The 25,378-nt window shown below is 47.8% G+C and overlaps 1 protein-coding gene across 1 annotated transcript in view; it reads left to right on the plus strand.

Annotated features, from left to right (window-relative positions):
* Nucleotides 1–933: 933 nt before the first annotated feature.
* LOC309551873 (cysteinyl leukotriene receptor 2-like) overlaps nt 934–25,378 on the plus strand; it is a 50,637-nt gene continuing 26,192 nt past the window's right edge. Inside the window, exon 1 of the mRNA XM_082252587.1 lies at nt 934–990. The gene's annotated coding sequence lies outside the window, so the exon portion shown is untranslated. The remainder of the gene's footprint in view (nt 991–25,378) is intronic.

Genomic DNA, 25,378 nt, shown 5'->3' on the forward strand with positions numbered 1-25,378 from the left:
TTTTTCAAAAACGGCCCGTACACATCTACTACTTAATGGCCCTACAATCTTTTTTTATGAAATCATACTTTACTTACTGTCTTTTTCTGCCTCCTTGTAATGTTCTCCATGAGCTACCAATCTTCTCCTTTTCACCCCACTTCCTTTACTTTGGAACGAGCAGTGCACATTAGTGGTGATAATCTGCATTGCTCTATGCATGATACACATCCCAAAACCCATAGTCCATCATGAGAGCAAGAAAGAAACAGTGGTTCTTACTTACAGTGGGGCCATGGGGAACAATTGTAGCCACACTCTAACAGGAAGTTGGATCAGCAGCAAGAAAAAAAAAAAGGAATTTGGAGATTTGGAGGAAAATAAGGTACTTTTTTGAGTTAAGAATAACTGGGGAAAGTATATTAAACTTGATTTAAGTCATTTGAGAGATAATTTGTAATGTTACAGTTTATTGGATGTATTTTCTTTCTGAACTTCCAAAGAAATGTGTACGTTGGGGAATTCTGGGTTTTGTTTCTTTTCTGTTAATGAACAGGATGTTCCCTCACTAGTTTTTTCCCATAACCTTTTAAATTAGTTCTCCCCCACTCCCTTTTTTGGATACAAACTTCTAAATTAAAATGAAAACCTTGTGGTATTATATGGAAGGAATTGCAGTAATTTCCTACCAAAAAGAGGAAGTTAACACATGTGGACACTTATAGATACAGTATATAAACATATTAAAAAGAGCTTTCCTCATTTTTGTTTTTCTCTTTCTCCAAACATTGAAAGAATATTTGATTGTCAACATTTCAGCAAAAGCATTGCTGCATGAGGAATACTTTCCAAGGAACCACAAAGTTTAGAAGGTTCAACTTCTGCATTTGTTTTAAGAACTTTGTCATATATTTTTTAATGTATCACTTGACCAAAACAATGTTTTATCTTTAAACAGGTCTTTCTAGTGAACGATAAGAGACAGTCCATTACTCCCACAAGAGGACACAAGTAAGTCTGTAATTTATTAAAAGCATTACTGATAAACTGCTTCTATATAATACCAATGTTCTTGTAATGCAGTCATTCAATTAATATTTAACTGCTAATTCTTTTTATATTTTTTGCCTTTATGACTTCATCTTTCATTTTTATGTTATATGTATGTAGCGCTACGCAGGGCCAATCCTAGGGTAACAGACGCCTGGGTGCAGAAATATTTATGGCGCCCCCACATGGGCGTGGTCATCTTTACTAACTCCTCCCCTTTTCCTAATGGGACCTGGAGGGGGGTCTCTCCAAGGAACACAGGGAGGGCCTCTGTTAGAGAGTCTGTTAGAAAGAGCCCCCCACCAGGCCCCATTAGAGACTACAATGGGGTCGTATCATGGGACCTGGAAGGGGTCTCTCGAACAGAGGTCATCTCTGTGTGCATTATAAAGTCTATGTTAGAAAGACCCCCCACCAGGACCCATTAGAGACTACAACGGAGTCTAATGGGACCTGGAGGGCGGTTTATCTTACAGAGGCCCTCTCTGTGCCTATTGGAGAGTCTCTGATAGAAAGAGTCCCCTCCATCCCCCATGAGAGTCTACATTAGAGTGTCACTGAACAATAGAAATATAAACCATATTATATTAATTAATAGCACTTTGATGCTCAGGCCCAAGACTAGAAGACTTCACTTACCTTAAATAATGGGTACTGGGGCTTGCTGCTGGTCCTAGGGCCTGGCTTCTGGGACTGGGTCCTGGCTTCTGGGGCTTTGCTGCTGGTCCTAAGGTCTGGCTGCTGGGGCTGGCCTGCTGGTACTGGGGTCTGGCTGCTGGTCCTCCTGATTCCTGGCTGCTGGTCTCCTGATTCCTGGCTGCTGGTCCTGATTCCCAGCTGCTGGTCCTGGTTTTTGGGGCTGGGCTGCTGGTCCTGTATTCCGGCTGCTGGTCCTGGGGTCCGGCTGCAGGTCCTGGTGTCTGGCTGCTGGGGCCTGGCTGCTGGTCCTCCGCTGCTGGTCCTGGGGTCTGGCTGCTGGGGCCTTGGGGCTGGCTTCTGGTCCTGATTCTTGGCTGCTGGTCCTAGGGGCCTGGCTGCTGGGGCCTTGGGGCTGGCTGCTGGTCCTGATTCTTGGCTGCTGGACCTGATTCCTGGCTGCTGGTCCTGATTCCTGGCTGCTGGTCCTGGGGTCTGGCTGCTGGGGCCTTGGGGCTGGCTGCTGGTCCTGATTCTTGGCTGCTGGTCCTGATTCCTGGCTGCTGGTCCTGGTTTCTGGGGCTGAGCTGCTGGTCCTTGGGTCTGGCTGCTGGGGCCTGGGGTCTGGCTGCTGAGGCCTGTCTGGCCCTCTTTGCTGCTGGCGCTTTGAGAGGGAAAAGGGCAAACAGAGCAGATCCTTCCATGGCCTGTTTGCCCTAAAGTAAATGGCCTTTATTATATTTGAGGGGTGATGAGTCTGGCGGTTCAGTGTCATATATGACTTATGATGAATCTGGGGGAGCAGTGTCCTATATGGGGGGTGGTAAGTATGGGGTGCAGGGAACACAGTATTATACAATGGAGTGCACCCACCTAGGATCAGTCCTGATGAGTTAACACAGGTCCGATCCTGGGCGGGTGCTCAGGGTGCACCGCGCTCAGGTGCCGCACTTACATTTAGCAGTACACTGCCTCCATGTGGCTGGGGATGTGAGATTTGGCAGCGTGTGCGCTCTTTGCTCTTGGGCTCGTGAAGGCTTCAAGGTGTATGACTGCAGCGATCGGCGCCTACACACAATGGGCATGTCAGCAGGAGCGGCTGGGGTTTTCCGGAGCCACGTAGTGAGAGGATAAGGCAAGTCTCACAATACTTTGGCTGCAGCCAGCAGAGTGAGCAATGTGTGAGCCCACTGAAGGAAGCAGCGTTTGCTCCATTTTCTGTTGTGCTTGCTTGTTTCCTGTTAATTACAAATAAGTGCTGATTTTGAAGAGGGTAGCTGTTACAACTGTATGTAACAAACAAAAGCAGTCCAAACATCCCCCCAGGCTCATCTGCAGCACAGCTACCCTCCTCAAAATCAGCACTCTGCATTTATTTGTAATTAACAGGAAACAAGCGAGCACAACACAAAATGGAGCAAACTCTGCTTCCTTCAGTGGGCTCACACATTGCTCACTCTGCTGGCTGTAGCACAAGTATTGTGAGACTTGCCTTATCCTCTCACTACATGCTGGAAAACCCCAGCCGCTCCTGCTAACATGACCATTGTGCATAGGCGCAGATCACTGCAGTCATACACCTTGAAGCCTTCCTGAGCCCAAAAGCGAAGAGCGCACGTGCCGCCAAGTCTCACACCCCAGGCCTCAGGGAGACAGTACGCTGCTAAATGCAGACATCCCAACCTGCAAAAACTAATTTCAGGGAGGTGTCACTCCACGATGCAGACCCCCACACCACCCCTCTCCCCACCAATTTAACACAACTAGAGGATGCTGAAATTAAATGGAATTAGTATACAGAGGTTTACTTCTTATGAGAGATATTAAAGGAACACTCTAACCATCATGACCACTCAGTTATTTGAAGTGGTCATGTTGGTAGGAGTCAGAAACACTGCACATGCTGGGATATTTACAATTATGTGCTGGGGCTAGGTGCACCCCTAGCCAGTGGCGGCCGGTCTATAGGGGGGCGCCGCCCCCCCCCCAATCTCCGTGGGCCAATAAAAAAAAAATAAAAAAATACAACTTTTAGCCCACTAGGGTCGCCAGACTAACTATTGGCTATGGGGGGGGGGTGGGGTTTTTCACACCACGTGCTTGAAACAGAGCCGCCGATTGGCGGCCTTCTGGGGGGCTTTACTTAGTCACGCACCGTCCCGACGTCAGAGAAGAGGGCAGCGGGTGGCGGAGGAAGAACCGAAGAGGACGTCCGGTCTGGCGGAGCGCATGGAGGAAGAAGTCGACTCCCGGGCAGCACGCCAAGGTGTCGGGACGGTGACGGGCGGCACGCATAGGGGACTCGGACTCGGAGGAAGAAGACAGCACCAGAGGTAAGTGAAGTCTCAGGGAGGGGGGGCACGCACGCACGCTGGTCTCTGCTGCATTGAAGGGGGCATATATACTGGTCTCTGCTGCATTGAAGTGGGCATATATACTGGTCTCTGCTGCATTGAAGAGGGCATATATACTGGTTTCTGCTGCATTGAAGGGGGCATATATACTGGTCTCTGCTGCATTGAAGGGGGCATATATACTGGTCATTGTGCATTGAAGGGGCATATATACTGGTCTCTGCTGCATTGAAGGGGGCATATATACTGGTCGCTGTGCATTGAAGGGGGCATATATACTGGTCACTGTGCATTGAAGAGGGCATATATACTGGTCTCTGCTGCATTGAAGGGGGCATATATACTGGTCACTGTGCATTGAAGGGGGCATATATACTGGTCACTGTGCATTGAAGGGAGCATATATACTGGTCTCTGCTGCATTGAAGAGGGCATATATACTGGTCTCTGCTGCATTGAAGGGGGCATATATACTGGTCACTGTGCATTGAAGGGGGCATATATACTGGTCACTGTGCATTGAAGGGAGCATATATACTGGTCTCTGCTGCATTGAAGGGGGCATATATACTGGTCTCTGCTGCATTGAAGGGGGCATATATACTGGTCACTGTGCATTGAAGGGGGCATATAAACTGGTCACTGTGCATTGAAGGGGGCATATATACTGGTCACTGTGCATTGAAGGGGGCATGTATACTGGTCTCTGCTGCATTGAAGGGGGCATATATACTGGTCACTGTGCATTGAAGGGAGCATATATACTGGTCTCTGCTGCATTGAAGGGGGCATGTATACTGGTCTCTGCTGCATTGAAGGGGGCATATATACTTGTCACTGTGCATTGAAGGGGGCATATTTACTGGTCACTGTGCATTGAAGGGGGCATATATACTGGTCTCTGCTGCATTGAAGGGGGCATATATACTGGTCACTGTGCATTGAAGGGGGCATATATACTGGTTACTGTGCATTGAAGGAGGCATGTATACTGGTCACTGTGCATTGAAGGAGGCATGTATACTGGTCACTGTGCATTGAAGGGGGCATATATACTGGTCACTGTGCCTTGAAGGGGGCATATATACTGGTCTCTGCTGCATTGAAGGGGGCATATATACTGGTCACTGTGCATTGAAGGGGGCATATATACTGGTCACTGTGCATTGAAGGGGGCATATATACTGGTCTCTGCTGCATTGAAGGGGGCATATATACTGGTCACTGTGCATTGAAGGGGGCATATATACTGGTCACTGTGCTTTGAAGGGGGCATGTATACTGGTCTCTGCTGCATTGAAGGGGGCATATATACTGGTCATTGTGCATTGAAGGGGGCATATATACTGGTCACTGTGCATTGAAGGGGGCATGTATACTGGTCACTGTGCATTGAAGGGGGCATGTATACTGGTCACTGTGCATTGAAGGGGGCATGTATGCTGGTCACTGTGCATTGAAGGGGGCATGTATACTGGTCACTGCATTGAAGGGGGCATGTATGCTGGTCACTACATTGAAGAGGGCATGTATATTGGTCACTACATTGAAGGGGACATGTATGTTGGTCAATGCATTGAAGAGGGCATGTATGCTGGTCACTACATTGAAGGGAGCATGTATACTGGTCACTACATTGAAGGGGGCATGTACGCTGGTCACTGCATTGAAAGGGGGCCTGTACTGTGGGGTTTGTGCTAGGGACCTGTACTGTGGGGTTTGTGCTAGGGGGCCTGTACTGTGGGGTTTGTGCTAGGGGGTTTGTGCTTGAGGGATTTGTGCTGGAGGGGTCTGTACTGTGGAGTTTGTGCCACTCTCAGTCAGTGTATCCCATAATGGGGTGTCTCTCACAGTATATCCAATAATAGGGCCCCTGCTCCCTATTATGGGATATACTAGTACCGATGGACCCCTTAATATGTGATATATTGGGAGAATTTGTTCACACAAGCAAAATACAGGGGACAAAATGGGTGGAGTCTATAAGGGGTGGGCTTCTTAGAAGTCTATAAGGGCTTCTTAGAAATGGGAGGGGTCAAAATGGAAGGGCAGGGTCTTGCGCCCCACCATCTTAAAACTTCACCAGCCGCCACTGCCCCTAGCACATGTGACTTAGGCAGACAGAAAATGTCATGTCCTCCTTCATACATGTATGATCAAGGACATGACATTTTATTATGCCAGAACACAGCTAGGTATTAACCACTTTACCACTAGAGCATTTTGCTGTCTTACGTCTGGGCCACTTTTTGCGATTCGGCGCTGTGCAACTTTAACTGACAATTGCGCGGTCATGCAATGCCGTACCCAAACGAAATTTATGTCCTTTTTTTCTCACAAACAGAGCTTTCTTTTGGTGGTATTTGATTGCCTGTGCGATTTTTACTTTTTGCGCTATAAACAAAAAAAGAGCATTTATTTTGAAAAAATAACAATATTTTTAAAAAATTTTTATATGAAATTCCCCCCAAAAAAGATGTAAAAACCAATTTTTTTTAAATTTTTTGCCAATTTGTTTTCTGCTACCCATTTTTGGTAAAAAAAATCGCAATAAGTGTATTTTGATTGGTTTGCGCAAAAGTTATTGCGTTTACTAACTAAGGGAAAGATTTCTGTCATTTTTGGTGTTTTTTTTTTAACGAGTAATGGCGGCGATCTGCGATTTTTTTTGCGGGACTGCGACATTGTGGCGGACAGATCGGACCCTTGACTGACATTTTTGACACTTTTGGGGGTACCAGTGACATTACTGCAGTAATCAGTGCTATAAATGTACTGTTACTGTAAAAATGACACTGGAAGGGAAGGGGTTAATTTTATTGGAGAGGGAGGGGTTAATGTATGCCTGGTGCTTACTAACGTGTGGGGGGGGGGAGGTGACTGAGTGAGCCAGGGACAGATCGGATGTTCAGCTATGCTGAACATCCGATCTGTCACTGCCTGTCACTTAGGAGATCCGCCCGCTCTGTTTACACAGGCGGGCGGATCTCCAAACTGGATTCCCCGACGATCAGGGCAGAGCAGCGGCGATCGCCGCCGCTCCTCCCCTGGCCCGACTCCCGCTGTGAATGAAAACAGTGGGAGCGCACCTCCGGCGGTGCGCGAGCGCCGCCTACAGGGGGAGGAGTCCAGCGACGTAGGTCTACGTCGCTGGACGATAACGAGCCACTGTGCCGCAGTAGCAGCACAGTGGCTAGTGTTAAAGTGGTTAAAAAACACATTGCAACAATTTACACACACTAATGCACATACCTTTTTTACTTATTTTGCACTTTCATTGTACTGTCTGGTACTGCTGATGGTTACTTCCGGCGGGTACTGCTGGTGGGTACTGCTGGCTGGTACAGCTGGCAGGTACTGACAATGGGTATTGCTGGCGAGTACTGCAGGCGGTTTCTGCTGGTGGTCACTGCTGGCTGGTACTGATGGTGGATATTGCTGGCTAGTACTGACAGTGGGTATTGCTGCTGGGTACTGCGGGCGGTTACTGCTGGCGGGTACTGCTAGCAGGTACTGATCGTGGGTACTGTTGGCGGGTACTGCTGGCTGGTACTGACGGTGGAAATTGCTGGCTGGTACTGCTGGCGGGTACTGACGGTGGGAACTGCTAGCGGTTACTGCTGATGGGTACTGATGGTGGGTACTGCTGATGGGTACTGATGGTGGGTACTGTTGGTGGGAAATGCTCAGTCTCAGTGTGGGTATATAATTATATGCTGGTCTCAGTGGTGTCAGTCTTTGTGGTATGCTGGCTTCCATGGTATGCTGGTCTCCGTGGTGTGCTGGTCTCTGTGGTATGCTTGTCTCCATGGTATGCTGGTCTCTGTGGTGCCAGGCTCTGTAGTGAGCCGGGCTCTGTGGTGCCGGGGTCTGTGGTGCTGGGCTCTATGGTGCTGGGCTCTGCGGTACTGGCTCTGTGGTGCTGGCTCTGTGGTGCTGGCTCTGTGGTGCCAGGCTCTGTGGTGCCGGGGCTCTGTGGTGCCGGGCTCTGTGGTGCCGGGCTGTGTGGTGCCGGGCTGTGTGGTGCCGGGCTCTGTGGTGCTAGTTTCTGTGGTTTCCCTGGCTCTATGGTGCTGGCTCCGTGGTGCTGGGCTCTGTGGTGCTGGGCTCTGTGGAGCGGGCTCTGTGATGCAGGCTCTGTGGTGCTGGGCTCTTGTGCAATATCCCGTGGGGCTGCAGCTGTCACTGTGAGAACGGCACCTCTATTTCCTCCATAGTCCCGGCTCACAGGCAGACTGATATCAAATGCACTGTGAGAGGAGGAGCTGTACAGAGAAAGCAGGCGGCTGCAGTAGAGAGCAAAGCCACTGCTTCCTTTGTATGGCTCCTCTTCTCACAGGCGGAGTGCAGTTGATATCACTCCACCTGTGAGCCGGGACTACAAAGGATTTAGCGGCTCACTTCTCTCACTGCAGCCTCGCCCTGGCACTACGCCCATAGGAGTTGTACATGTCAAGTTCCCCCACTGCTGCACAGCAAGTCACATAGCATTTCTTTCTTGCATCCGGACACAGAAAACAGTTTTTTTGCTTGTTTTTTGTTGTTTTATTAGGGGGTGATAACTTGGATGGGGTAGGAATTATGGGGTTCACATCTTGACAAACAATAAATTCCAGGACAACTTCCTCCCTAGTTACAACTTCCCCTTCTTCCTCTTGCACAAATCTTGCTCCTTTGCACAGCCCTGCTGGGATCACTCCTTTAGGAGCTAATGGTCCCTTTGTCAGCTCAGAAACAGCCCATTACAGGTTAGGAACTCGCAGTCCCTTGGAAAAGTAGCACATGTGGAGTGAACTGCATTCCACAACTCCTTCTGCTTCCCTGTATACACTGATCCCAGCTCCGCTTCTGCAGACAATGCTAGCCTACCTGGCTGCCACTTCACCAGTCCACCTGGCTGCTGCTTCTTCCCAGTCTACCCGACTGACACACTGGAGATCTCCCAGGGCAAGGGGAAGATGAAGACTTAAGCCTGGTACAAACGATCAGATTATCAGACAAATACTCATCCATTTATGCTGCATGCTAGTCTTATATCGAAAGTGAAGAGGTTACTCAATATATGAAAATTTTCATACGACAGAATACAACTTCAGAAGTGATGTCATGTGCTGAATTGTTTTGTATGTATTTAGTTTCTGAACATGCGTAGTCTTGCTCTTATGAATTTTTTCCAGGCGAAAAACTGTACTAAATAAATGAAAATTGGACGTTATGTTCATGTACGATAAACATTTTATAGCCTTTATCTTCACATTTTGTTGTTCGAAAAGTTGGATTCGGATGTCTAAAGCACTATATTAATGATCAAAATATCATCAGATCGCTCATTGTATGAAATTTTAATTCCAATTTTCTTAACGGCAGGGGTCCTTAACCTGTTCCCGACCACCCGCCGCCTTTTTCCTGCGGCAGTGCGGCTCTCCTGCGCGAACCGACTGTCAGGACTCTGGAGGCGAGCCTGACGTGCAGAGGGTAGCCTCTAGCTCACCGAGGGATGGAGCACAGACGAGTCACCCAGGCAGTAGACGCAGGCTAACCCGAGGTGCGGAATCTAAGTGCCAACCGGTCTTCACCAGAGCCTCAGATGGTGAGGTTGGATTTTGCTGCGTGTATAGCACCAGGTCGCGGTCCTCGGGGTTGCCCTGCCAGGAGGTGAACAGGTCCGGATCTGGTGGCAGATAAACAGACAAGGATAAGGCAAAAGAGTGGTCACAAACAAGCCGAGGTCAGGGCGGGCAGCAGACAAGCGAGGTGAGGGACAAGCCAGGAGGTCAAACAGGAATCAAACTGGATACAACAGGTTTCAGGTTCAGGAACACAGGAGAATTTTCAGATCAGACAGCAAAGACACTGTGCTTCTGAGGTGCTTAAATAAGGCAGCCTATTGCCAATTAATGAAATTAGTCTGAGCTAGGTTAACCCTTAGGTGGCAGATTCATGACAGCACTTTAGTGTGCACAGGGAGCGTTCCTGACATTGCCCCCCCCCCCCCTTAAGGGCAACCTCCGGGTGCCCAATAGGTTTCTCTTTTGTGGGTGACTGCGAAAGCCTGGATAGGTTCCATAGCGTGGATGTTTTGTTCAGGCTCCCAAGAGTTTTCTTCTGGACCATAACCCTTCCACTTGACAAGGTACTGTAACAGGTTTCCTCTCTTCCGGCAGTCCACAATAGCTTCTACTTCATATTCCACATCTCCATCAACGATTACAGGTTCGGTGGCTCTGAACTCCTACCAGGGAAGGTATTGGGAACTGCAGGCTTTAACAAGGAGACGTGAAATACTGGGTGAATGCGGAGTGAATTGGGTAAAGATAACTCATAGGAAACTTCATTAAGTTTCCTCTTGACCGGAAAGGGTCCAATAAACCTGGGAGCCAATTTTTTAGATGGACAGGCTAAACGGAGGTTAGTTGTGGACAACCAAACCTGGTCACCTGGTTGAAGAATTAATTCTCCCCTTCTTCTTCTATCAAAGATCTTCTTAGATGCCGTCTGTGCCTTAAGTATGGCTTCTTGCAGTAATTTGCTGTTGCGAGCAAAGAAATTAATAGTGTCCTGTACTGCAGGGACTCCAGAGTCAGACGGGATATCGGGCAAGAAGGATGGGTGGAAGCCGTAGTTTGAGAAGAATGGGGATTGTCCAGTAACAGAATGTTTAGCATTATTATAGGCAAACTCTGCGAATGGCAGCAAGGCCACCCAATCGTCTTGAACAAAGGTGGTAAAACACCGAATGTACTGTTCCAAGGTCTGGTTGGTCACAAACAAGCCGAGGTCTGCCCATTAGTCTGTGGGTGGTAAGCAGAAGACAAGGATAATTCAATCTTCAACAGACTGCATAATGCTTTCCAGAAGCGTGAGGTGAACTGCACCCCTCTGTCAGAGACAATATTTGCAGGTACCCCGTGAAGCCTAACAATGTCTTTTATGAAGACTTCTGCGGTTTCCTTGGCAGAGGGAGTACCCCTGAGGGGCAAAAAATGGGCCATTTTAGACACCACTTCGATCCACAACAACAAAAATGGCAGAGCATCCCTTAGAAGGAGGAAGTTCCACAATAAAATCTATGGCGATCATCCTCCACGGTCTATCAGGAACTGGAAGTGGTCTAAGGAGACCCCATGACTTACTTCTCGCGGGCTTGCTTCGGGAACACACAGCACAGGAAGACACGTAGTCCCTACAACTTTTTTCCAGGTCAGGCCACCAGAATGTACGCTGCAGCAAGTCAAGGGTCTTACGGACTCCAAAGTGACCTGCCAAGGGATGGTCATGACAAGAACCCAGAACCGACATTCGGACATCTTCTGGAACGAAGATCTTGTCCCCAAACCATAGCAAACCGTCCTTAGGTACCAGAGAAATTTCAGGAAGACAGGGAATACTCACAGAAGCCTGTTTAATATGACCCATCAGATTAGTTAATGGAAGAAGAAAGTTACCTTCAGACAGGATGGTGTCAGGTACAGGAATTTCCTTCGGGTCATCGAACATGCGGGAGAGTGCGTCCGGTTTGACGTTCTTGGAACCAGGTCGGTAAGTAATATGAAACGCGAACCTTGAAAAGAACAGAGCCCACCGCCTGGCGTGGTCTCAGCCGTTTAGCAGATCTCAAGTATTCAAGGTTCTTGTGGTCGGTGAAGATAAGGATGGGATGTGCTGCCCCTTCGAGTAAATATCGCCACTCCGCGAGTGCCACCTTGATGGCCAAAAGTTCACGATCGCCCACATCATAGTTTCTCTCCGCTGGAGAGAGTTTGCGGGAAAAGAAGGCTACAGGGTGTACCAAGTCTTTAACTCCCTGTCTTTGGGAGATAACAGCCCCTACAGCCACTTCTGAGGCATCTACCTCAAGGAGGTAAGGTAAGGTGGGATCAGGGTGTCTTAGGATGGGAGCAGTAGTAAACAGCTTTTTCAGGACTGAGAAGGCGGTCTGGGCTTCAGGGGACCAATGGAAGCGAATGTTCTGCTTGGTAAGCTGTGTGATAGGGAAGATGATGGTAGAGAACCCCTTAATGAATCTCCTGTAAAAATTTGCAAATCCAACAAAGCGCTGCACCCCCTTTTTGTCAGATGGAGCCGGCCCATACCAGGATAGCTGAAACTTTTTGAGGATCCATCCTAACTCCTTCGGTGGATATGATCAGGCCCAAGAACTGGATGCTTTGCTGTTCAAATTCACATTTCTCGGCCTTAGCATAGAGTCCATGTTGGCGGAGGTGGCCGAGAAGGTTCCTGACGTGCTCCCGATGCTGGTCCAGAGATGCAGAAAAGATTAAAATATCGTCTTAATAGACAATCACGAAGGTGTCAAGCCAGTCTCTGAAGATGTCGTTTACAAAATGCTGGAATGTAGCCGGGGCGTTGCAGAGACCGAAGGGCATCACCAGGTACTCGAAATGCCCAAACCTGGTACGGAACGCCGTTTTCCACTCGTCCCCTTCGCGGATACGAACCAAATTGTAGGCCCCACGTAAGTCTAATTTGGTAAACAAGACAGCAGACCTTAATCTCTGAAAGAGTTCTGGAACCAAGGGGAGAGGATATCGGTTTTTAACCGTGACTTTATTCAACTCTCGGTAATCCACACAAGGATGGAGAGAGTGATCCTTTTTTTCTACAAAAAAGATTCCTGCTCCTGCTGGTGAAGTAGATGGACGGATGAAACCCTTCTTTAAGCTTTCGTCCACGTATTCCTTAAGAACCTCCAACTCCCGTTCGGATAGTGGGTAGATACGACCAAACGGAATCTCGGCCCCTGGAAGCAGCTCTATAGGGCAGTCATAAGGACGATGAGGGGGAAGGGTCTCAGCCCCACGTTTGCTGAAAACGTCCAGAAAATTATGATAAGCCTCAGGCACAACAGAGCATAAATCTGGATCAGATTCTAGGCACAGCAAGGTTCTGGAGGAGCTGAGAGAGTCAGGCAGGCAGGAATTCAAGCAGCATGTAGACGGGAACTTGAGGACTCCAGAGGTCCAGTCAATTTGGGGGTTGTGTGCCTTCAACCAAGGTAGCCCCAAGATGACTGGAAACAAGGGGGACGCAATAGCGTCTAGGCTTATTAGTTCCTTATGGTCACAAGAGGAGATCATGAGGAGAGGAGGAGTCTCCTGGGTTACAGGTCCGGAACTGATGTGGGAACCATCAGCCAGGAAGATGGTAAGTCCTTGGGTCTTGGGTTGAAGTGGAATACCCCGTTGAACAGCGAATGACAGGTCGATAAAGCAACTACATGCTCCGGAGTCAATAATCGCGGTTACTGATATGCTACCTCCTGGAAGCTAAAACAAGACAGGGAAGGCTAGGTGAGAAGCACTGGAAGCGGATGCTGGACCACTGGATGGGGAGATGGAAAGGCACTTACGTAGCTTCGCAGGGCAGGAGCGCACGTAGTGACCGGCTTCTCCACAGTACAGGCAGAGATTGTTCTGTCGCCGGCGATGCCTTTCTTCAGTAGACAGGGCAGGTCTCTTAACCCCAAGCTGCATGGGTTCCGGGACATCCGTAGCAAGGTTTGCAGGAGCAGAGCTGGTAGGAATCGGAATTAAGGAAGGGACATTTACCGGGGCCGCGAACCGCGGCATCTTCCAGGCTGGACGAGGCTGCTGGGTGGAACGTTCTGCACGGCGTTCCCTGAGCCGGCGGTCTATCTGGATAGCCAGATTTATTAGAGTCTCTAGGGTGTCAGGAACCCCAACCCGGGCTAGCTCATCCTTCAGCCCTTCAGAGAGACCTAAACGAAACTGATACCGTAATGCAGCGTCATTCCACTGGGTGTCGGAACTCCAACGCCTAAAGTCTGTTACATAGTCTTCCACATCTCTTTGACCCCGCTGAAGCGCATGCAGAGCAGCTTCAGCGGTGGAGGTTCGCTGAGGGTCGTCATACAGCTGAGCCATGGCACTGAAGAAAGAAAATAAGTACATTAGATGAGGACTGCGCTCTTCAATAAGCCCATGAGCCCAAGACTGTGGTTCATCCAGGAGCAGGGAGATGACAAAGCCCACTTTGGTAGCCTCCAAGGAAAAAGTCTGAGGTTGCAGAGAGAAATATAATTCACATGCGTTGCGAAACGCCCTGAACTTGCCTCTGTCCCCTGAGAACTTTTCGGGTGTAGGGACCTGAGGTTCAGGTGGCAAAATCACTACTGTGGGACCTGGAGTAGGTTCTGCTGGTACAGAGGAAGAAGAATCTGTCATCACAGGGGGGTTCCCAGGTGCAGAACGCATCCGTTCCTCCAGATGCAGGTAGCCCTCCTGAAGTGTCTTTACGGCTTGAGATAAAGTTGTGAGATGCTGGCAGATCTCATCCAATGGTAAGGCTCCTCTTGCAGGCTGCGACATGGCTGTCTGATACTGTCAGGACTCTGGAGGTGAGCCTGACGTGCAGAGGGTAGCCTCTAGCTCACCGAGGGATGGAGCACAGACGAGTCACCCAGGCAGTAGACGCAGGCTAACCCGAGGTGCGGAATCTAAGTTCCAACCGGTCTTCACCAGAGCCTCAGATGGTGAGGTTGGATTTTGCTGCGTGTATAGCACCAGGTCGCGGTCCTCGGGGTTGCCCTGCCAGGAGGTGAACTGGTCTGGATCTGGTGGCAGATAAACAGACAAGGATAAGGCAAAAGAGTGGTCACAAACAAGCCGAGGTCAGGGCGGGCAGCAGACAAGCGAGGTGAGGGACAAGCCAGGAGGTCAAACAGGAATCAAACTGGATACAACAGGTTTCAGGTTCAGGAACACAGGAGAATTTTCAGATCAGACAGCAAAGACACTGTGCTTCTGAGGTGCTTAAATAAGGCAGCCTATTGCCAATTAATGAAATTAGTCTGAGCTAGGTTAACCCTTAGGTGGCAGATTCATGACAGCACTTTAGTGTGCACAGGGAGCGTTCCTGACACAGACGTAGACCTACGTTGGTCGCACGCCTGCAGCTAGGGGGCTTCCACCCCCACTCGGCAGCGGGGATGCCGATGCACGGGGCAGGCGGCTCCGATTGCCGTCTGACACCCGCGATCGCTCCCCACTGAGAGAGAAGAACGGTCAGCTGTTGTAAACAGAGTTGACTGTTCTTCTCTCGGCAATGATCACAGAGCACCTGTGATCCTGCTATATAGGAACACAGGACTATGTGATAATTTCACAAGCAACGCCCCCTGATAGTTAGAAACATGCCCCTAGGTACACATTTAACCCCTTGATCACTTACTGTGTTAACCCCTTTCCTGCCAGTGTAAATATTACAGTAACAGTGCATATTTTTAGCACTGATTACTGTAGTAATGTCACTGGTCCCCCCAAAAGTGTCAAAAATGTCAGTCAGGGGTTCAATCTGTCTGCCGCAATGTCCCAGTCCCGCAGATCGCCGCCGTTACTAGTAAAAAAAAAGAATAAAAATGACATAAATCTTTACCGTAGTTAGTAGACACGATAACTTTTGCGCAAACCAATCAAAATACACTTATTGCGATTTTTTTTTTTTAACAAAAATAAAAGGCAGAAAACAAATTGGCCTAAAATGTTAAAAAATTTAGATTTTTACATTTTTTTTTGGGGGGGGGGGGGGAATGTTATATAGCAGAATGTGATAAAAATATTTTTTTTGTTCAGAATTGTCGCTCTTTTTTTCATTTATAGCGCAAAAAATAAAAATCGCACAGGTGATCAAATACCACCAAAAGAAAGCACTATTTGTGGGAAAAAAGGACATCAATTTTATTTGGGTACAGCGTCGCATGGCCGCCCAATTGCCTGTTAAATTAACGCAGTGCCGAGTCACAAAATATGGCCTGGTCATTAGGGGGGAAAATCTTCCAGGCCAGAAGTGGTTAAGGGCCACCGACAGACTCCCTCAGCATTGCATCTCCATCTTCCACCCGACATGGCTCATGTCTATTTAAGGGCTCCTTAGTTCCCCTCCAGGCCCACTTCCTGGGGTTTGGCTAAATATGCAGAACAACCCTCCTAACCCCCGCCCACTAATTTCTAGAATAGTCTCCAACATTCTAGAACCGGCGGAGGGGGGAATGCCAGTGAGCTGCCAGGATGAGTTATCCAGCCCTGAACTCTAGTAACCCTGACCCAGATTCTGTGGCTCAGGCTTAGCCCTGAGCCAAAATAGAATTTACCTTCACTGACACTAGTAGCACACTAGAGGGTGCTACACTTATACACTGAGCCAGTCACATCAGTCTCTATACCAGAGAGGTTGTGTGTGCTGCAGCTCTCCCTCACCAGGGGGCCAGGTGAGTTACCTGGCCCACGGGGAGATGGAAGATTCTGGGGATGACCCGGGCGATGGTGTCCTGAGGGATCTGACTTGCGATTCCAAGCTTCATCTTCACCTGAAGACCTCGGCTATAGCCTTAAAAAAGGGGGATCTATCCCCGCTTTCAGACAGTGGATTGCCGATCATTTAAAGAGAATAAAGGAGGAGGAAAAGCTGGTAAGCCTGAAAGCTGACTACAGGAAAAAGAAAGCCTTGCATGATAAAGCATGGAGCAAGAAGCAACAGAGTCTAAAACCTGAGGTTAAAGTTTTGGAGGATGCCATAAAGCGCCAGCAGAACCTGGTCAAAGCGTTGAAGGAAAAGAGCGGACATTCAAAGAAAAGTTCCAGAATGAAGAAACCAGTCATGGAAAGGCATCAGCGGTGGCAGTACAAGTGGAGAGTGAGGAGGGGGCCCTGGATGCTGCCCTTGAAATCCAATCCACCTCAGGATCTGTCTTACCGGAGGAAGTGATGGCCTGTGCCTCCCTCTCACCCAGAAAGCTGGAGGAACAGCACAGAAGGGAGAGGAGAATGGAGGAGGGCTGCAAAACATTATTCTGGAAATGGTGTCTCCCTTAAGTGGAAGAACCTTTTGCTTTTCAGCGGATTCTGCAGATAAGTATGATAGTAAGAACTCTATACCCGGTCCTGTGAAGGTAAAACTTACTTAGAAGCCATGCTTTGCTAAAAATAACAGCATGGACTCAAGCATGCAGAGCAGCATGGAGAGCAGTGTTTTGGAAGGAAAACCTCCAGTGTCTGCACAAGGGTCTGCAGAGAAAATGGCTGCTGTGGCTGCAGGCATGGGCGTCCGCAGGTAGGGGCAAGGGGGGAAAAAAGTGCCCCCCCCTGGAATCTCAACTTAACTGTTAAGCCACGTTATACCATCTTGTCTGGTCTGTTTGATAATCATGCGTGCCCCTGTGTCTGTGTTTTAAAAAATAAGCCATTCTTTACCAGTTTTTATAGCGCCGAGCACCGCTTATGTGACCTGTCGGCTCTTTCCTTTCCTTGTCTGACAGCTACCTGCCGCGGGCGGGGCCGAGGATTCCTTGCTGATGTCAGTCGAGAGGGGAGGGGGAGGGGAGGAGAGAGGCGGCGGGTCACGTGAGCGGTGATTGGCACTCTGAAAACTTGAAAAGAATGGCTTATTTTTATAAAACACAGACACAGGGGCACAAAGGATTAATAAACAGACTGTAGAGGAGGGAGAGAGGACAGAGGAGGACAGGAGACCTTCGGATGATGAAGACATGTAAACTGACCACCGTGTCAGGGCTCAGCAGCCATGGTATACCATGGTCAGTTTACAGAGGGGAGGGCATAGCCAGGCAGGAGCAGCCAGGTATTTTAGGTGATAGAAGGGGCCAAATTACACAGCACAAGCACTGTGCTGTATAACATGTTTTAAGGGAACAGGATCATTTTTTTTTTTTTTTTTTTTTAGGTTAACAAATGCTTTAAAAATAAATGCTGCCATTTGCCCTTTAAAAATAAATACTCAAAATAAGTATAATGACTAAGCCCCTCCCCTTCATGACATTGTTGAAAAGGGGCGGAGCATGGGTGACTTTAAAATTATGCCCGCCCCCCGAAAAAAGTTCTGCGGACACCCATGGCTGCAGGATTAGACTGCTACTAAGATGCCCACTGACAGCCACAGTTATAGCAGTTAATGCTGAGAGGGGAAATGGCAGCTGAACTATGAGAGGTGTAGAAGTGGATGTTCACCACAAAACATGTAGAGGAGAATACACCCATGTCCAATCTCCGCATACTGTTTTTATGAATAAGTATTCATTGGTACCGATGTTAATGTACTGATGTTGGATGACCAGTCCATTTTAATATTGTAATATGTTGTATTTAATAAATTTGTATATTCTTTAACTTTATGTGATTATTGTTGAATCAAGGTACTGTTAAAGTCCGACCATCCATCCCTATTCCCTTCCTGGACACTGTTTGGGAGAAAACACTCTCCTTTCCCCAATTTTTCCCCCCTCTTTTTGAAGTATGAGAGGTGTTGCTGAAATCTCAGGAAGAGTGACAAGGAGTGGAAGACTTCTTCCAAAGAGGAGGTGAAGACAGCAGCATCTTGCGTGAGTGGGTCAGCTGGGAGTAGGAGTGCCACGGATGTGAAAATTAATGTGAATGGTAAAGCTGCTTGTAATGCTGGAAAGGTGACTGTATGTGTGTTGGTGGATGGAGTGACTGCTGCTGCTGCCTCTGATGGTGATTTGCAGAGCTGGGGTTCTGAGGCTCCTGCAACCAATAGTGCAGCTTTAAGGTCTGGAGTGTCTAATCCTGCTAATAAAACTTATGCTGGGGCTCTGGCTTGGATTGGGGGTTCACATCAGGCCAGCAGCTCAGGAGGGAGGTCTACTGCAGGTCTGAAATCGGCACCCCTGTCTTTCAGGCGGAGGAATGTAGTGCTGCTCAGGGGGGAGGGTGGGGGTGCCCCCCTATAAGGAGGTTGGCTGTGGGCAAGATTTTGGCAATGGGTTTCAAGGCTGATGACATCTTTGCTTTGATCAGTCCAGTAGGCTGCATTGAGTATGATCTGTCCTTTGTTTGCCTCCAGTCGCTCAATGTTTTTTGGGAGAAGTATGAACATGTGTATAAGGGCATGCCGGAGTGGGAGGGACTTGTCCCAAAACTTGTCTTACGCCAACCTCTTGTGAAGAATGTTACCATGCTGGTAAGGAATGAATCCATTTCTTCTGCTGACCTGTCTGTCTGACTGAGGAAATTTGGGGAGCTTTTGACCCCTCTGAAGAAGATTGTGGATGAGAGGGGCATATGGAAAGGTGGGTGGTCGGTGAAGATGAGGTTGCATGTGTGTGGGAATGTGGTCCAGCATCTTTCCTCCTCAGATTTTTATTGGGAAGGATAGGATTGTCATGTTTTATCCTGGGCAGCCCAAGCTCTGAAATAAGTTCAGTTCTCGGGGTAATTTCACCTCCTCGTGTCAAGAGATGAAGTGCTCTCTGGGCTTGGGGCATTTGGATAAGGATTACAATAAAATAAAATGCAATCTTTGTGATAAGTTTGGGCATGCGTACAGCCAGTGGCCTGAGGCCTTGCATAATGAATCTGCTTTGGTGGAAGAGTTTATTCCCCTTGACAGGGAGGAGGCAGAGGACAGGGGGGCTGTTCCAGGGGTCCCCAATGTCTCTGTCCCTGTCTCAGTGCAGTCCGTGTCTGTTGGTCCATCCAATGTTGTGTTATCCCCTTGTATCGTTCCCCTAAGTCGGTGTCCATGAATGTTGTGTCTGATCCTCCTGTGTCAGTCTCCCCAGAAGTAGTGGGGGCTGTGGAGGGAGCTGGACCGGTGTGCATGGTTGCATTGACCCCCAGTCCCTGGAGGACTGGAGGGCTTGAGGCACGGGGGGATGGAGTGAATGATAGTGAGGGTGCTAGGGTGAAGTGTGGGGGGACAGTTGTGAGTGGAGTTAGTCGGGTGGATGATGTTGTGGGTGATGGTGGAATAGAAGGGGAGGGGGCCTTGCAGTCAAAATTGTCTCATGAAGATATGGTATGGTTGGAGGCAAAAAGAAAGTCTGCGAAGAGGAACAAGAAGAAGGATGTGCCTGTACCTGAACCTGGAAGGGTGGAGGTGTCCAATAAGTTTGAGGTGTTTTCTGAGGTGGAGGATGAGGGTTCTTCAGGTGATGAATCTGTGATTCCCATGGAAGAGGAATCATAGTGAAAAAAAGAGCGTGTAGGGTCTCAGAGTAGGGAGGGAGGGTTAAGCAGGCTAAGAAACGTGTACCTCAATCATCCTGATGGCAGTCCTTTGAAGGTGGCGACCATTAATGTTGCCAGCATAAAATCAGTAAGTGCTCGTAACTAGGGATAAGCTTTGAGTTTGAGTCGAACGTAGGTTCGACCCGAACATCGGACGTTCGTATGTTCGCTGAATGGAAGTTCGCCCACCGATGAGCGCCCCATAATGCACTGCGCTGGTGCAGTGAATAAATTACTGATTGCCTGATGATTGGCCAAAGCATGCTCATGACCTGAATGCTTTGGCCAATCCCAGCACAATGTCCATGATTGGCCAAAGGCAGGGTGCCTTTAGCCAATCATGGTTCAGGAGCTAAGTCCACGCCCCACGATATAAAAAGCTGCTGCTTATACGGGAGCCGTGTATAGTGTGTTAGGCGAGATAGGAGTGAGCTTAGGCAGGTAGTTAATGGATTGTGCATTGTATCTAGTAATAGATCAGGCAGTGTAGTGTATATATATATACCACTACACTGCAAGCAGTGCAGTGTAGTGTAGGGGTGATTCTTATGACATTTAAACTTGCTCGCTGCAATACAGATAAAAAAATTAGAAAAATGGCGTGCCCCCCCCTAGCAAGCAGCCTGGCTGAACAGGATGAGGGGGGACGAGCGAGCACGCCCCCCCCCCCTCCTGGCCACTTGCCCTCAACAAAGGAAGGGTGCTTTGGGGGTGCAAGGGCCTCTTCCTGGACAACCTTGGGCCGTGGCTGTCGGGGTCTGCGGGTGGGGGGCTTATCGGAATCTGAAAGCCCCCTTTAACAAGAGGACCCCAGATCCCGCCCCCCTCATGTGAATGGATATTGAGTACATCGTACCCTTAGCCATTCACCAAAAAAGTGTACAAAAAATAAAGACAAAATCCAGTTTTTGACAAGTCCTTTATTGAAAAAATAAAAAAATAGTGTCCTCCGATGTAATTCCATTGTCAATCATGTCGCAACCGAAAAATAGAAAATGGAAAAAAAAACTCCCGCCTCTTCAGACGCCTCTTTTATAGGAAAGGGGCAGAGACACCACCCGGTGGCATCGCCCCCTCTGACGTGACGTCAGTAATTTATTCATTGCACCTGAGCAGTGCATTATGGGGTGCTCGTGGCGTCAGATTCCTATAAAAGAGCTGTCAAACTCAAACAGCTCATTACACGGGAGGTGTCTGAGAGGCAGGAGCTTCTTTTTTTTTTCTATTTTTTTGGATGTGGCGGCAGATGACATGATTGACGATGGATTTACATTGGGGACACTGTTTTTTTATTTTTATTTTTTAATAAAGGACTTGTCAAAAACTGGCTTTCATCTTTATTTTTTTTTGTACACTTTTTTGGTGAATGGGTAGGGGTACAATGTACCCGATATCCATTCATATGGGGGGGGATTCTGGGGGCCCTCTTGGCTTTCAGATTCCGATAAGTCCCCCACCCACAGACCCCAACAACCACATCTCAGGGTTGTCCAGGAAGAGGCCCTTGTCCCCATCAACATGGGGACAAGGTGCTTTAGGGGGCACCTTGGAAGGCAAGTGGCCTGGTATGGTTCAGGAGGAGGGAGTGCGCTCGCTCATTCCCCCCCTTATCCTTTCTAGCCAGGCTGCTTGCTCGGATAAGGATCTGGTATGGGTTTTGGGGGGGACCCCACACTGTTTCTTTCATGTTTTTTTATCTGTATTGCCGGGAGCAGTACCCAGACCCCCATACACTTTTATTTGGGCAATAACTTGCATTTAAGTCTTTAAAATGAGGATTTTTGATTTTTCATGTTCGAGCCTCATAGACTTCAATGGAGTTGGGATGTTCTAACAAACTTCCCCTGTTCACGGTGTTCTGATGCGAACCGAACCGGGGGGGGTGTTCGGCTCATTACTACTCGTAACACGGCCTTGTTTTTGCTCAGCAGGTTTGATGCTGATATTTTCTTTTTTGCAAGAGACCCAGTTGTCTAGTTTACCCGATATTCACCTGGCAAAGAGGGAGTGGAGGCAAGGGCCCTCCTGTTGGTCTCTTGCGGCCTAGCCTTACAGTAGAGTTGCGGTACTTTTTTCAGGCATGGTAAACTGTTGGCAGATTATTGAGGTAGAAATAGGGAGATGCATGGTCTTAGTTGTCTCCATGGGGAGGCAGTACCTGTGCCTGATTAACATCTATGGGCCCCAGACAAATTGGGACCGGAAATGCCTTTTCATGAAGATCAAGCCTTTTCTTTTTACAGCCCAACAAAATGTCTTCAGTAGTGATTTCAACACCGTCAGTAGGACTAAGGACAGGAAAGGTACTGGAGCTAGGCTAGTCTGTGACTGCTTTTTTTTTTTTAAAACAATGTGGTTGATGTGCATATACATTGCTGCCTAGTAGAACAGATAGATTTCTTTTAAAGAGAAACTCTGCCTTCTCAGCACCAGTGTGTCAGGCGGTGGAGTTTTTCTTATCACTGTATTCTGTCTGTGACTCTGAATAGCCCTGATACACCACCTAGGGGGAGGGGTACCTGGAAGCTGAATTGGGCACTCCTGGAGGATAAGAAGATGAGTCAATCCTCTGAGATTTTTTTTCAGGCACAGTTATCAATCATGGACTTTTGCAGCAGTAAGTCAGAGTGGTGAGAGCTTACAAAACGAAGGATCATTTGGTTTTTCAAGGCCATGGGAAGAAATAAACAGCTTGATCAGTATGTCACCTACCAGCGTCTGGGGAGGAAGCTTGATAGGCTTGTCTCGAATAATGGAGATCTGGACAGGATCTCTGAAGTTAAACTCTTGCTCAGGAAGTGTCAATATGACAGGCATGCCTCTTTGGTATCAGAGAGGGATTATTGAAAATCTCACTCGCCCAACCCTTACCAGAATTAAGGCAGTTACGTCAGTTGTAGGCCTGGTTGACAGTACAGGTTCCTTGACCAAGTCCAAGTCGGGGATCCTGGAAACTGCCAGGTCATATTATGCTGACCTCCTGGGTAGTAGAGACCTCGATCGGGCTGGCATGTCAAGTTTTCTGGATTCTATTCCAGGACTGGAAAATGGCATTTCTCTTGTGAGTTTGACAGAGGACATCACTGCAGATGAGGTGGTTAAGGCGATTGATAAGCTTGCCATTAAGAAGTCTCCTGGGCCAGATGGATTGACAGCCGTGTTTTATAAGCAGTTTAAGGTTACTCTGGCCCCGTATTTGGTGGAGGTTTTTAATGGCTGTCTGAGAGAGGGTTTTCTCTCTCCCTCCATGCGACAATCTGTGGTGATTCTTCTGTCATCCTTCAATTGGCGGCCCATTACCCTTCTCAATGTTAATAGGAAGATACTGGCTAAAATAATTTTCTGGCGTTTATCGCCTGTAGCAGGTAATCTACTTTCTCACCACCAGCACTGTTCGGTTCAGGGTAGAAGCACTTTTTCAGTGGTGTTAGCTATCTGGGAGGGGCATTCCTGGTGAGCTCCCTTTGAGGTTTGTGGCCTATGCTTATGATGTGTCTGTTTTAATTTCTGGGAGAGAGGAGGCAGAGGAGGTGGTCTTGGTGAAGGAGCAGTATGCTGAGGGATCAGGCTCAAAAAACATTCAGGAAAAGAGTGAAGTTTTCTGGATGGGAGACGAATGGCCTTGTAATTTGGGAAAGCAGGCTACAAGATGCAGATGCCAAGGTTACTAGCTGGAAAGAATGGAAACTCTGTTACAGGGAAAGGATTGACCTGATTAAAACTTACCTGACCCTGGTATTTCTGTATGTTAGCTTTGTCTGTGTTTTGCCAGTGTCTCTCTATGCGAATATCTACAGCTTTTTCTTCCAGCTGTTATGGGAGAACAAACTGAAACTCATTAAGAGGCCTATAACCTACCTTCCAAGGTGGATGGGTGGCCTAGGTATGATCAACCAGCTGGTGTTTTTTTCTCATTTTTTTGTTTTTGATCATTTTGGTAACATGCTGGCAGAGAAACCGCCTGGGTGGGTTGGTATTTTTCAGTTCTGGTTTGGGCCTTTTCTGCAAAGCTGGGAGAATGGTGGGCCAGTGAAAAGTCTGAGGGTCCAACATGGTAAGCTCCTGGCTTACGTTGCTCCATGCCTGAAAATGCTTAGACAGTGGCGAGTGACGGCGGGGGAAATTAAGTCTCTTCCTAGGAAGGCCCTGGATAGGAGAGTTGTTGAATCTGCCTTTAGTGAGCCACTGGCCTTGAGGAATTGGCAAGGCCCTGTTATGAGGGAGGGTCTGCATTTGATTAATCTGGATAGAATCCCTTTAAAGCTTTGGGATTTGGTCTGGCTCTCATTCCATGGCAGACTCTATATGAAGTGGAACTTGAAGCATCATTCTGCAGAGAACTGTGGTTGTCCAAAAGTGGAGTGTGGCGGTGTGGAGGAGATGATGAACCCTTTCTTGCTTCAGTGCCCCTTCAATATAGAAGTCTATAAGCGGGTTGGTGGGACTCTGGGTATCCCCTTCCTTTCCCACTTGGGTTACATGGAGTGGTCATATGGTCTTTTGATACAAATCAGGATTTTGAGACACTTTTTTTAGTTAGCTTAGTAGTCCGTTACTTCACGTAGAATGCACTGTGTCAGGTTTCCACTCAGTAAAAAGTCCTTCCTATCGATGCGGTGGTACACAGCATTCTGGGTGAGGTTGAGAAGATTTGGGGTCTTGAGAAGGACAGGTGGTGGCCGGGAGCCTGGAAAAAGGCATGGAGGAATGTCAGGTCCTTGTAGCTACTGTATGTCAGTGTCTGGTTGTGTGGTTTTTCTTTCTGTCCTTTCACATGCCCTAGGTTTTTTATAAAATCAGATTTTTGGAAAAAGGCTGCATGCATGGGTTAATTGTGTAACAGTTTCTTAGCCTGAGGGTGTGTTTAGGTGGAGGTTAGGGCTTTGTTGAGTTGGATTATGATGATAATAATAATATGAAAATGTTTCTTGGTTGGTATATTTAGTTTTCTTTATGCTTTTTTAATGGCAAAAAAAAATTCTGTTTCTATGCTGATGTAAGATATTTTTGTTTATGTATATTTTTATTTATATTGTATATATGTAAATATGTTTTTATTATGTTTGTAAGATTTTTAATAAACCAAAAATTACACTTATACAATTTTAGTTAAATGGTAATTTTAGCATTTTTGTGAATCTCAAGTAAAAATCATGTTTTCAAAGCAAGCTACGTTGCTCCACCCAATACTGATAGTTACATTTTGCAGTTTTTTTAGTTTGCAGATAAGATGGGCTATTAATTGTTTATTAGACACAGGATATTATACTTTATATCTTGTAAAAGCATAACAGGCACAAAATCACAAAATAGGTTCAAAATTGTTAACAGGTGGAA

The sequence above is a fragment of the Pelophylax lessonae genome (genome assembly GCF_965119305.1).
Source record: "Pelophylax lessonae genome assembly, chromosome: 3".
Classification (NCBI taxonomy): domain Eukaryota; kingdom Metazoa; phylum Chordata; class Amphibia; order Anura; family Ranidae; genus Pelophylax; species Pelophylax lessonae.